Raw genomic sequence first — 13,584 nt, forward strand, 5'->3', positions numbered from 1 at the left:
ATATATGCTATAAAACATTTGCTATACCTGTCTCATTATACTGGGCAGCTTTTTCCACCACTGGGAACAACATGTATATCACAGTCTGACAGGAGGTGCCCTCTATATTGATTTCAACAGCACCTCTCCAAGTCGCCTTCATTATGCAGACATCGTATTTCTGCTTTATCTTCTCTTATCATATGATGGATATGACGTCCCCTTGGCATTTGGAAGTGGACAGAAGCATGACAGCATAGCCACTTTAAGCCTAATTGCAGCTACACATACACATAGAATCATAGAAGGGCTTAAAGCTAATGGATTCCAATTCTCCAGTTCTAGAGGCCCAAAGACCTAGAAAAGGTATGCTATTTTTCTCAACAGCTGTTTATTTAAGGGCTTACCCTATGCTGAGTAGTGGGACAGAAGGGTAGTAAGACAAAGTCTCTCTCTTCAAGAAAATCATATTGTAAGGAAAGAGATAATAAGTAATGTGGTGATTATGCTATGTGACTCAGTAACCATTTCATTGAGACAGAGCTATTTGCAAAGTGTGATCACTATATTAAAGAGCCAAAGCCAGTTCATGCAAAGTGGAGATCAAGACTGAGCTGTTGCATTTACAATCAACTGTGCCTTCCACAACATCACCAAGGCAAACCCAGAAAAAACTTTGTGCTTTCTGATAGACAAGCACATGCATAGCTCAGCCCCTGAAGCATCTATAAATGCTGAAAAGCTCTGACAGGAGAACAGCATGCCTGCCATCAAGTGCATCAGCCTCTTGAAGACAAGATGAAGTCACAGCCGGAAGACAGTATCTCCTTCTCATCCATCTAGCCCCCAGGTTATCATAGCTGTGGCTTTCAGCAATGCACTTTAACATAAGGCATGGCAACAACAGCAGATAAAAAAATAGTGGGGCAATATTACTTTCTTGCTATCATTCCTCTCACAGGCTACAAAAAAAAAGCCATTTATTAGTTTCTACTAAAATTCAGGGAAAACACAGGTAGTGTGGTAGCTATACTGCATTTGTGTGACCAAATTACATAATGGTAGTCTGTGTATATATTTCTAACACACATATTAACATTAACCTAGAACACAGATTGTGTGAAATGTATATACCACGAAGACCATAGATGAAAGATAAAATAAACTTTATGGGCCAAGATAGATATATCATGTTCTTTATAAGTTTTTCATTCTTTTCTCTCCTCCTCATAAAAAAGATCTTATTTCTGCCTAAATTTTTTATACACAGCCTTCAAGTATCTTGCAGCTACCAACTAATAAACTGTATAATCAATAATAAAGGCAAAATTAATACTAATGGCATATTAAATCCTATATAATACACTAACCCAAAGGATATTTCAGAAAAAGAGAACTTTCCACTTCATGCCACCTCAAGGGCCACCATTAAGATAAAACTCTCACTGGTTGAACCAATCTGCCTGAGTGATACTATTCCTGGGAAATGCAATTGACAGTTTGAGAAGCTTTAGTTCTTTTACCAGTTATTTGACTAATATTTCTTGAGTCTCCACACTGCCCCTAACTATTAGTCTCAAAAAATATAAAAAATTGACAATCTGATCTGTTGTGTTAATGAGTAAAAATTATAAATTCATTGAAAATGCAGCTTTAGAAATATCAAGGAAACTTTACCATTTCTCTATTTAAGAGGAAAGACAAGAATATTATGTCAGGGAAAGATTTCTTAAAGAGGACACAAAACTCACAGTTTATAAAAGAAATAGAGATAGATAGATAGATAGATAGATAGATAGATAGATAGATAGATAGATATATCTACAACATATACATATATATCAATATTTACACATGTGTGATTAAATAAAATCTAACATGTATAGAAATTCCTCCAATGACATATAAACCAAGGAAAAAGATAAGGCAACTATTTGCTCAGAATAAATAAAGAGCTCCTTAAAATAAATAAGAAAATACAAACAGAATAATAGACAATCAATATAGAGAAAAGGACACCAAAATAGCCAAGAATATGTTTTCCAAAGACACTCAACTTCACAAACTATAAGAAAAAAAGAACTAAAATAACCTATGCTAATGTTATTATTCTGGCCACAGTTCAAATATGATATCTACAACCATCAAGTGTTGGTGAGAATGCAGATGCCGAAGTCACAATACAATTCTAGTGGGGTTAGTAAAAAGAGAGAGCGGTAACTTGAACAATTTTACCACATTGGTAAAATTAAAAGTATTCATATTCTTTTGAATAGTATATGCACAATCTACGTTCTCATGAGTACAGTTTAGGTAACATCTGAGCTTGCCACAAGAAAAAATAGAAAAACATCTTAATTGTGGGATTATTTATAATTCAACAAAACTAAAAACAATCCAAAAGCTCATGATTAAGAAAATTTACATATAAAATATAATATTGTTACCTGCTCAAAAAAATTAAATGCATCAATTAGAATGAATAATTTATATCTATATGTAGCAACATAAATATATCTCAAAAAGATGTTAAGTCAAAAAGGGAATTACAGAATACTAAGTACAATAGCATTTATATAAAATTTAAAACACAAAAACTGCACAGTATCTTCATCATATAACTGTTCCCATTATCTATTGCTATACAAAAAAACCCCCCAAAACTTGGATGGTTGAAGACAATGACTACATTTATGTTGCTTACACTATGAATTGAATTATGTTCCCCTAAAAGTCATATGTTGAAGCCCTAAAACTCAATGTGATTGTATTTGAAATAAAGATGTAATTAAGGTTAAATGAAGTCATAAGGATAGGAGCCTAATTTGATAGGCAGAGCCAAAGAGCTCATACACTCTGCTACAGGGGTCCCCAAACTATGGCCCGAGGGCCGCATGCAGCCACCTAAGGCCATTTATCCAGCCCCCGCCGCACTTCCGGAAGGGGCACCTTTTTCATTGGTGGTCAGTGAGAGGAGCATAGTTCCCATTGAAATACTGGTCAGTTTGTTGATTTAAATTTACTTGTTCTTTATTTTAAATATTGTATTTGTTCCCGTTTTGTTTTTTTACTTTAAAACAAGATATGTGCAGTGTGCATAGGGATTAGTTCATAGTTTTTTTTATAATCTGGCCCTCCAACAGTCTGAAGGACAGTGAACTGGCCCCCTGTGTAAAAAGTTTGGGGACCCCTGCTCTGCTATGTTGAGCACATAGCAAGAAGGAGGCCATCTGCAAGTCAGGGGGAGAGCTTTCACTTGTACCTGACCGGGCTGGCATGCTGATCTTGGATTTACTGCTTCCAAAATCATGAGAAAATTAATTTCTGTTGTTTAATCCACCCAATTTTTTATGGCAACCCAAACTAACTAATAACAGCTTATAAAGTTCAAGTTAGGCAGAGCTTGGTGGGGACATCTCATTTCTGCTCCACTCAGCATCAGCTTGGGTGGCTCCAAGACTGGAGGCTGAATCATCTGAGGGCTCAGTCATTTATCTGTCTGCCACCTAAGGGCTGGAAGAGCTGGGCCTCCTCAGGGACATATCTGTCCCTATGTGACCTCTCCTTGTATGCTCTCCAGCTCGGCCTGGTAGCTTCAGCTAAACTTTCTGTCTGTGTCTCTCTCTCTCTGGCTTAAACAACACAATTTATTATCCTATAGTTTTATAGTTTTTAAGTCTGACACAAGTCATACTGGGCTTTACTTACGATGAAGGCATGGTTAATTCCCTCTGGAGGCTCAGGAGGAGAATCCATTTCCTTGCCTCTTCTAGCTCTGAAGGGCACATACCCTGGCTCATAACGCCTTCCTCACATCACTCCAACCTACTGCTTTTTTTTGTTTTTTTGTTTTTTTGTTTTTTGGGTTTTTTTGTGGGTTTTTTTGCATTTTTCTGAAGCTGGAAACAGGGAGAGATAGTCAGACTCCCGCATGCGCCCGACCGGGATCCACCCGGCACGCCCACCAGGGGCGATGCTCTGCCCACCAGGGGGCGATGCTCTGCCCATCCTGGGCGTCACCATGTTGCGACCAGAGCCACTCTAGCGCCTGAGGCAGAGTCAAGGAGCCATCCCCAGCGCCCGGGCCATCTTTGCTCCAATGGAGCCTTGGCTGCGGGAGGGGAAGAGAGAGACAGAGAGGAAGGCACGGCGGAGGGGTGGAGAAGCAAATGGGCGCTTCTCCTGTGTGCCCTGGCTGGGAATCGAACCCGGGTCCTCCGCACACTAGGCCGACGCTCTACCACTGAGCCAACCGGCCAGGGCCCAACCTACTGTTTTTATCATCACATGTCCCCTTTGACTCTATTGTCATTACACTGGGCCCAGCCAGATTACCCAGGAAAATCTCTCCCATCTCATGATCCTTAACTTAATCAAATATGCAAAATCTCTTTCACCATGTATAATAGCGTTTCGAAATTCTGAGGATTAGGACATGTATATATTTTGGGACCTATTAGTCTTTAGCTGAACTAATTACACATCATCTCAGAGCTCCCAAGGAATGCATGCCTATAGGGAGAAAGCCAAGTAGAAACTTTTCCCCTTGACTTTGTGTCCCTTCCATTGTATTTTACTGTTAGCAGTGAGTTACTATAATCAAGTGTAAGGGCTATTAAACATTACATCTTGATGAGAGGAATGTCAAAAAATTTGCATACATTTTAATACCACCACTATATGTGCATGTGTGTAGGGGTGCGGGATGCACGCATGCAACAAATTTAAGATAGTGATTGCCCCAGTGGGAAAGATTAATAGGACCTGCATAAATCACCCAAATTTTAATTATATTTTAGTTTTTAATAATATTAATATTTTAATTGAGAATTTCAATATGATAAAAATATTGGTAAATATCAAACCTAAAACGTCTGGATAACATTTATGGTAGGTTGATTGTGTTGATAGCCCTAGTTTAGGCCTCCCTATAGCCACATGTTTTAAAATACTGTTTCATAGCTGCTCCCATTAGGAGGTAGAATCAGTTCCTCCGCTCCTTGAACTGAACTGGCTTTGTGACTTGCTTTGCCAATGGCAAACAGCAGATCTATTGGTGTGCCAGTTCTGAAACTAGTTTAAGAGGTCTTGCACACTTGAGTTTTCTACCTTTCAGATCCCTGCTTTCACCAGGAGAATAACTTTGAACTAGCTTATTGCAAGATGAAAGACCATGTGGAGCACAGCTGAGTCAACCCAGCTGCAACCTCCACAGACCAGCCAGCCCCGTGCCCTACCACGCTGTTCTGCCTTCTAACCGCTGTTAAAACAAGTCAACAGGCCCAAAATGGAATTGCTTATGCTCAGTCTCACATCACCAAACCAAGATATCAGTTAAGTACAGTTTCAGCTGTCCCAGAAATGGAATCTTAAACCAGTCAATCAGGAATCACTTGATCAATAATAGTTAGGTAATCTGCCTGATAGACTTCACCAATATCCTAAAGGAAAGTGACCTTGCTAAAACCAGCATGCTTCTTTGTCTCATATAACTTCCTTGTTCCTACTCCCTTCTGCCTATAAAAATCTTTCATACAGAAATTTGTAGCTCCTTTCTCTCTGCTTGATTGGATACTGCCTGATTTGAATCGATTTTTGCTCAAATAACCCAAAATTTTAATATACCTCAGTTTATCTTTTAATGCCACCCATGCATGAACAAGCCCAGCCCAGATGAGCAGAATTTCTTATGTAGCCCCTGAATTTTTGAGCTGGTATATTAAATAGCAATATAAACGCATACAAAACGCTGGTTATTTTATTTTCTGAACATTTTTGTATTTCTACAATTATTCAAGGTAAGAAAGAGGCATGAAGGGAAAATTGGAAAAGAAAAGAATTAAAACCACATTAATGAGAGTTTCAAAACCTAAAATGGTAATTGGTCCTTATTTTGTCTATCATAAGTAATAAATTTCCACAGATACTTATTAAGATAAGTATTTCTAAGTATTTACTTTGTACTTTAAAGGAGGGTTTTTGTTTTGATTCAAATACTGTTATTAAACATCAAAATAAGCAAATTGCATTAATTACAATAGGAAACTGCACATTAGAAAATGACTACCTGTTGATGCTTAGCTTTCATCCAAGGAACACAAAACGCTTACAGTAATTAATCTTCACTTATTCCCTGGGATGAAATGGTCATAAAGTAGACAGTTGCTATTTCTGTTCTGCATATTAAATAATGGAAGAGAAAAAAATAACAATGCCAAGATTTGTGAAATAGGAGAGCTCAGTAATTAAGTTTTACTAGCCCAAATCTTCCAGACTAGTCAGAGGAGATTTGATAATGGGAATCTTTTTACTCATTATTATGGATCAAAAGTTTGTTTTCACCCCCTGCATACACACAAACATACAAATTCACATGTTGAAACCTTAATCGCTAAAATGATGGTATTTGGAGGTGGTCCTTTGGGAGATATTTAGATTGTAAGGGTGAAGCTCTCACAAATTGGATTAGTGCCCTTATAAGATGATGAATAGGCCAGCACTCTCTCTGCCATGTGAGGATACAGCAGCCAGAAGACAACCATCTGCAAACCAGAAACATGTTCCTTCAGCAGTGCTCAACCATGCTGGCACCCTGATCTCGGACTTTCCCATATCCAGAGATGTTGAGAAATAGATTTCAGTTTAAACCACCCAGTCTACGGTATTCTATTATAGCAGCCCAAAACTGTCAAAAACAATCATCCAGTAATATTTTTGTGCACTAATTAAATATATATATGTATATATATAATTACATGAAGAAATTTATATAGTATTTATAGCTTCGTTATTTATTTATTTTATTTTTCGTAATTTTCCAAAGTTACGAAAAGCGGGGAGGCAGTCAGACAGACTCCTGCATGTACCCTATGGGATCTACCTGGCATGCCCACCAGGGGACAATGCTCTACCCATATGGGGAGTTGCTCCCTTGTGGCCTGAGCCATTCTAGTGCCTGAGGCAGAGGCTATGGAGCCATCCTCAGTGCCCTGGCCAACTTTGCTCCAGTGGAGCCTTGGCTGCGGGGCAGGAAAGAGAGAGCTAAAGAGGAAGGAGAAGGGGGAGGGGGGAGAGGCAGATGGGTACTTCTCCTGTGTGCCCTGACCAGGAATTGAACCCAGGACTTCTACATGCCAGGTCTATGCTGTATTGCTGAGCCAACCAGCCAGGGCCGGTAATTTATTTTTTAAAAACAATATGAAAAGTTTCTAATGTTGAGAAAGATTTAGTTGATTATTTTGCTACCAATGAGGAAATAAGCATTTCAAATTTTGCTCAATCATTGCAATTTAATTTAGCTTTATCCTTTTTTGATAAAGACACCTCATATTGTAATAATTCAGATAATTTTATAGTTTGACTTGTGTAACTCTCCCCATCTGGAAATTCACAAACAGAAGGTAGGCTGCCCAAAAAAGATGGAAAACTTTGATACATTTTTCCATCAATCCTCATACAGGTGAAATAATTGTGTTGTATTTCAGATGCACAGAGCTCTGAGCTCAATAGGGATATCAAATCTGTTTCTCACACAAGTCAGTTGAATTTAAGAATTAAAATTATTATAGAGTAGCTTAAAGGGAATAATCCTACTCTCCAACTCCTTATAAGGTTTAGACGGTTGTGATCCAACAGAAAATGGAGTTGTTTTCATTTTATTTTCTTCTTTATGCTTCCCTGATATGGGCAGCAATTAGTCAAAATATATTTTGAAGATATCTGAATGCCTTGGTAGAGGAATTTGTACCCCCTTACAAAAATTCCAGACTTTTTCAACTGAAAGATGGAAACAAATAGGGAAAATGTTAAGAGGCAGGACCATGCTTAATTTTTATATATTTTGGTAGTTTTGTAATCTTTGTGATGAAAATTAATTGTTTACATAATGAAAAAGAAACAAATGAGAAGAAATAACTTTCATCAGACCAGGTATACTAATTTGGGGATTGAAAATATATAATGTGTACCCACATGCATGTACTGACCTGGAAGTCATTCTTTCAAGTTTCCTTACAGCTCATCCCATAGAGAAGATAAAAATTAATTGTTAATGGAGGCAGCTATTATAGTTGTATTCTCTTGGACCAATACCTATAAAGACAATGGTGGGAAATCAATAATGTCACTAGGTCAAGGGCACTTGGTAGTACAAAGCCAATAAATGCTTTTTGTTCATATTAACACAGAACTGATCTTTTTTTTTTTTAAAGCCATTTCCAAAGCCATAATCTCTACTCATGTGAAAATCTCAAGGCTTTTGTGGAAGTTACTCTCTAGTACATATTTCTGCTGTCAGACTACTTCCGTCACTGCATTTAAACTATGAAGTGCATTTGCTGCTGATTCGACTATTATGGCAGGAAAATGACCTGTAACGTTCTTTTGAGGAGACTGGCATTTTGCATATATTATAGACATACAAGAGGAGAAAAATGTGTTTAAAATGAAGTTTATGAAAAGTAATCCAACTAAGCTTTACATTTCATAGAACACAGAGGCTGCCTGATTTGTGAGACTAAGGGAGGAAAAAAAAAAGAAACCTGTCAAGGCAGAAAATCTCCACATTCTCATGCTTTCAAGGGCAGTTGTCAACTTTTTTTTCTCAAAAAAAAACCAAAACACCTCAATGGTAAGTGACAAAGTGGAAAATGTGCCAAACTGTATTATTTGATCTTTTTTTGGTGGTTCTGATGTGCAGAAAACTTAATAGATTGGAACATATGCTTAATTTGGGGGTGAGGGGGGACAAGTGAAGAGTGACAAAAGTGTGTGGACCACAATTTACGAACAATCTGTGATTGAAAGCAATGACAAAAAGCATCGAATTTTTATGAGCTCTGCAAAGGAAAAGACCTTGGTTTCATGGGAGGGAGGTTAGAATTTTGTCCCTGAAACATAACAGTGAATATCTCTGCTTAATATGTAGCAGTCAAATGTTGACTAAGAGACAGAATTTTTGAGTCTGTACTACAACTTGGTGCCAGAACATTTATTTATCAACACTGAGCATCTCTCATCACTGATACTGCGAAACACATCCACACTAATCACTCAGAAGCTGAAGGGCTCTGCTATTTTCCACATAAAGACGTTTGCCAAGAGGATGAACAGGCTTAGAGGTCAGCTAGAGCCTTGTTCCTGCTCCATATCCTGGTTGATGGGGGGAGGAAAAAGGAGGCAATTAACCATTTCACTGCTGGTCAGAGATAATTGTGCTATTAAAGGGTTTGTTTTGTTTTGTTTTCTGTCCCAGTTGAATGCTCTGAAATCAAACCCACAGTCGTGTTTTCTGACCCAGAATTGAATTTTATTCCTTAATCATATCTCCCTAGCTGCTTCATGGACCAGCTTCAGTGTGAGATCTGAGCACATTACCTACAAGAATTAAAGAGCTTGGGGAGTCCAGTGGCAGAAGGAGGGCATTTTCATCATAGCGGCACTCACAAGCATCAATACAGCTAAAGGTCGGTTCGCATTTCCATCAAAACCTCCTGATTTCCAGCCATTAATAACTTGAGTATAAAAATCACTCCTGGGCTGCAATTCAGCAAATAGTGTCTCAGAAGAGGGGGAAAGTGTGCTCTCTTGGTGGCTGTTGGCCTGTTTAGGTTTGCCTTTTGTTTTAGCAATTTGGGGGCTATACGCAGTTATTTGAAAGATGCTTTTTAAATTGTAACCTTTAGATGGAAAAATAAATGTTAGCACTTTAAGGCATTCATTTGTATTTCCATCTCCAGTTAAAGTGGTGACTTTGACTCCACAGATAATCCTGTCATGGTCACAATTACTTTTGACATTTTTAAGAAACAAAGACATTGGGCAAAGCCTTCCTTCCATTCCGAGGCAGTTAATCAGCAGAAAGGCTCTTAACGTGTGTGAGGTTTGTATTCCCTGAGCAAACTCCAAGGACAGGCTGTTGACTGTTGTCTCAGAACTAATTTCCTCCTATAAAGACCAAATCAGTGTGATAGCACTGGAGAGCTCAGCCTTGCTAATTGCCTCAAGGTGCTTATTTGCAGGGAAGGGATAAACTCAGGAGGATCTAACAGGAAAGGAGGAAAACTTGGCTCAGCCTTTTGAATGAACCCAATCATTTCCTCCTCTCATCACTTTCGCATCTGTGATTTTCCTCCTTCTTGACAAGAAGGGGACACGTTTTTCTCTGCCATTAAGGAAAGATGATTGCTAGTGCCTGAGTCAAATGTTCAGTTTGTTACTGGAGCTAAAGTTGCCCTTGCCTTTGCTCTTAAGAGAAGCCAGGCAGCTGGCAGTACCCATCGGCATCCCCAGTGCAAAGCCACCTGGCCAGCTGAGACACACCTAAGCAGAGAAACCCATAGAGACTGAAAGTGCATGGGACCCTGGCCAGTAGTAGTCCAGTGGATAGAGCATCTGGCCCGGCATTTAGATGTCCTCGGTTCCATTCCCTATCAGAGCACATGTGAAAAATGACCATCTGCTTCTCCACCCCTCTCCCTCCCCCTTCTCTCCCTCTTCTCCTCCTGCAGCCAGTGACTCTATTGGTTCCAGCAAGGCCCTGAGCACTGAGGATAGCTCTGTTGGAGTGCATCATCCTCAAGCACTAAAAATAGCTCAGTACTACAGCATCGACCCCAGATGGGGTTCTTGGGTGGGTCCTGGTGGGGTGCATGTGAGAGTTACCTCACTATCTCTTCTCTTCTCATCTAAAAGAAAGAGAGAGAGAGAGAGAGAGAGAGAGAGAGAGAAAGTGAAAGTGAACAAAAGGAAAAAAAAGAAAGTGCCTGGGGAAACTTAAGCCCTGGGTATTTAAGTAATAAGAGAAGAATATGATGGGCGGCACTAGCATCCTGGCTCTTAAGAGTAAGTGAGTTTCCTGCTGAGAAGCCTGTGGAATTCTAGGCCCACAGGAAGTGCATCCTGGAGCCTGACCTGCTGGGACTGGAAGAAGGACTGTTATTCCCTCTCATTCACCAACTCAGGGTATACTCCTTCAGATTCCTGAAACTCAACATGTATCTTTTAAAAATAGCCCTAGAACAGAGAACATTTTGTAAATGAGAAAAAACAGAAATAGAAAAGCCAGCTGATGTGTTATCTGAGCCAATAATAAAATTTTGTCCATATATGTCCCCATTTGGGATTCTAGCCCTCCTGGCCTAGGGAATGGGGATGCTGTTACCAAAATGCTCTTTACGTCATTTGTGAGTTCTAATAAAATGTAGACTGTTCTCTCACTTGGAGTACAGCACTTAGAGCATGACGAAGGCCTGTGCCTTAGGACTCACACATCCCAGAGCCCACTCTCTGCTTCCTGTGGTTGGGTGCCTGAAACAGGCAGATGTCTGCGAGGCTAAGGGTACACGCCTACTCTGCCTCTTTCGAGGCCACAGACCCAGTCTCTCCTGCCCAGACAACCTCCAACTGCTCTGGACCTGGCTGATAGAAAAACACTATATTTATCAATTTTGAGTTTGATGTATTTTTTGGCTATTACATTTGAATATATATATTTTTTAGACTTTAGGGTATGGGCCTCCATCTGAATGCTTGCTGTGGGTTCTTCGAAGGTTTGGAGTGGGCCTGCTGTAAAGCCACACCAAGGATGTGCCGTGTAGATGTGGGTATACCTATCTAACTCTTATTTGATTTGCTCTTATTTTTACTCCATTGAGTTCATGTGTGTAATCCCTACTTTAGCCACTGCCAGAAGCCTACCTGCCATCTTCTTTCTCTTTTAGTGTTTATTTATTTTGTTTCTAGTTCCTCTTTCTCTCTTTCTTTTCCTGGCTTACTCAGATTTCTATTTATCTCTCTCACACTCCTCCTGGTTTATTTAGAAGTTTTAAGATTTTTGTCAATATTTAGTGGTTATTTTTTCTATTCATAGTCTATTCATTTTCTATTCATACGTCAATAAAAGGTATGTTCCTCTATTTTTATATCAAAATTAAAAATTAACATTACGCCCACACATTAACATGGAACTCTGAAAAGGTTTTGCTTCTTTATTCTCTTTCCTCTCTGGCCCCTTTCCAAATTCAGATTTCACTAACTGAATTTAGTGTCAGGCTACTATGGAGCTTTTCATTATTCTACGTCCCTCCCAATCCAAGAATCCTTACTTAAAACTTATGACATCCCACATGGAAGACAAAAAGTAGTTTCCTAACCTCTACTACATACACAATCAAATTCCACTTGGATTAAGGATTAAGTACATCATGAAGCCCATTTATAACTACTTGACAAAGTGCTTGAAACATTTTATCAAGTAAAACCATAGCCACCTGAGAAAAAGAGATAGATGGGTCCGTGAGCCATAAGGAGGGAACAGAGAACAGAGGCTAAGAACACAGTAGAGAGCAAAGCAGTTGGGGTCAGGGCACACACGAAGTCAAATATGGCAGTGATGTCTGTCTGGAGCCAGGAGTCATGCCACCACCAGAGCTCAGGGAAATGCAGCAGAGCAAGGCTGGACAAGCAATCAGGACAGTAGACACAGTATCCCGCACTCTGACGTGGAGGTCAAGAGGGGACAGAGCCAAGGACACCAACTCCTTGTGTTTCTATAGCACTTAGCAGGTTATAAAGCACTTTCGTATATAGTTTAGGATTTAATCCTCATGAATGGTGAGTTACTATTATTAACTTCATTTACAAATGAAGAAACTGAAGCTCAGCATTTCCTTGCCTGATTCAGTATAAACCAGAAAAAGGGGACCACTGCTGAGCCCAGATCTTCTGGTCTTGATCCAAACACACTCTTCTATCACACCACAGGGCTTTACACCCAGTATCGGTAAGAGATGATGACATCTCTCAGCTCACACAGTGATGGTCAGACTTCCTGGATTCTATTTTGTTTCCTGCTGTGATTCAGTTGGAAGGCGAGGGAAGAACCTTCATGCTATTTCTGGTTATCATTTCTCAGACAGTCATTTATGGCGGTTCCATAAGTCTAACCGGTGGCAGCACCCCAGACACATCATGCCAGCATTCAATTTATGACAATCCTAACTACTGCCATCCAATCTGCTAAACTGTGCAGGGCACAGACATCAGGAAATATGTCTTTCTGTAAACACTATACAGGGGAACTTATTTGTTGTGGCAGCAAGGAGCAGAAAAGGACATTGCTTTCAGGGACCCAAAGAAAAGAAAAAAAAAGATGATGTATGACATAAGGTGGGGTATTAATCATGCCTGACACCTATGGATAATCAACTGGAGTTATCCTTGGGAACAATTGCTTTTCAAGGATGGAATGAAAGAATAATAAATGGGGAGGGGCTTATTAAATGAGACAGCATAACCTGATAAGATACTGAACTACCATAGCTCAGCATCCTTACTAGGAATTTAGCTGGCAATTATATTTGAGAGTTTGATGGTTGTCAAAATGATCACTGAATGTTTTATTTTCCATTCATGTCATTTGTACCAGAGTTATCCCAGTAGAAGCTCACAGCTTGAGTTCAGAAGGCCTACTATAGGTAAAAGCTATTATCCTTAAGATTCATAACATCTTGAAGCATTTCCTATGTCTCTTAGAGAAGGCTGGCATCATCAGAAAGTCTCCAGGCCAGCTCAGGCAGAGGTGGATCTTATTTCTGCCTGGGTAAA

The sequence above is a fragment of the Saccopteryx bilineata genome, chromosome 2 (assembly GCF_036850765.1).
Source record: "Saccopteryx bilineata isolate mSacBil1 chromosome 2, mSacBil1_pri_phased_curated, whole genome shotgun sequence".
NCBI classification, from domain to species: Eukaryota; Metazoa; Chordata; class Mammalia; order Chiroptera; family Emballonuridae; genus Saccopteryx; species Saccopteryx bilineata.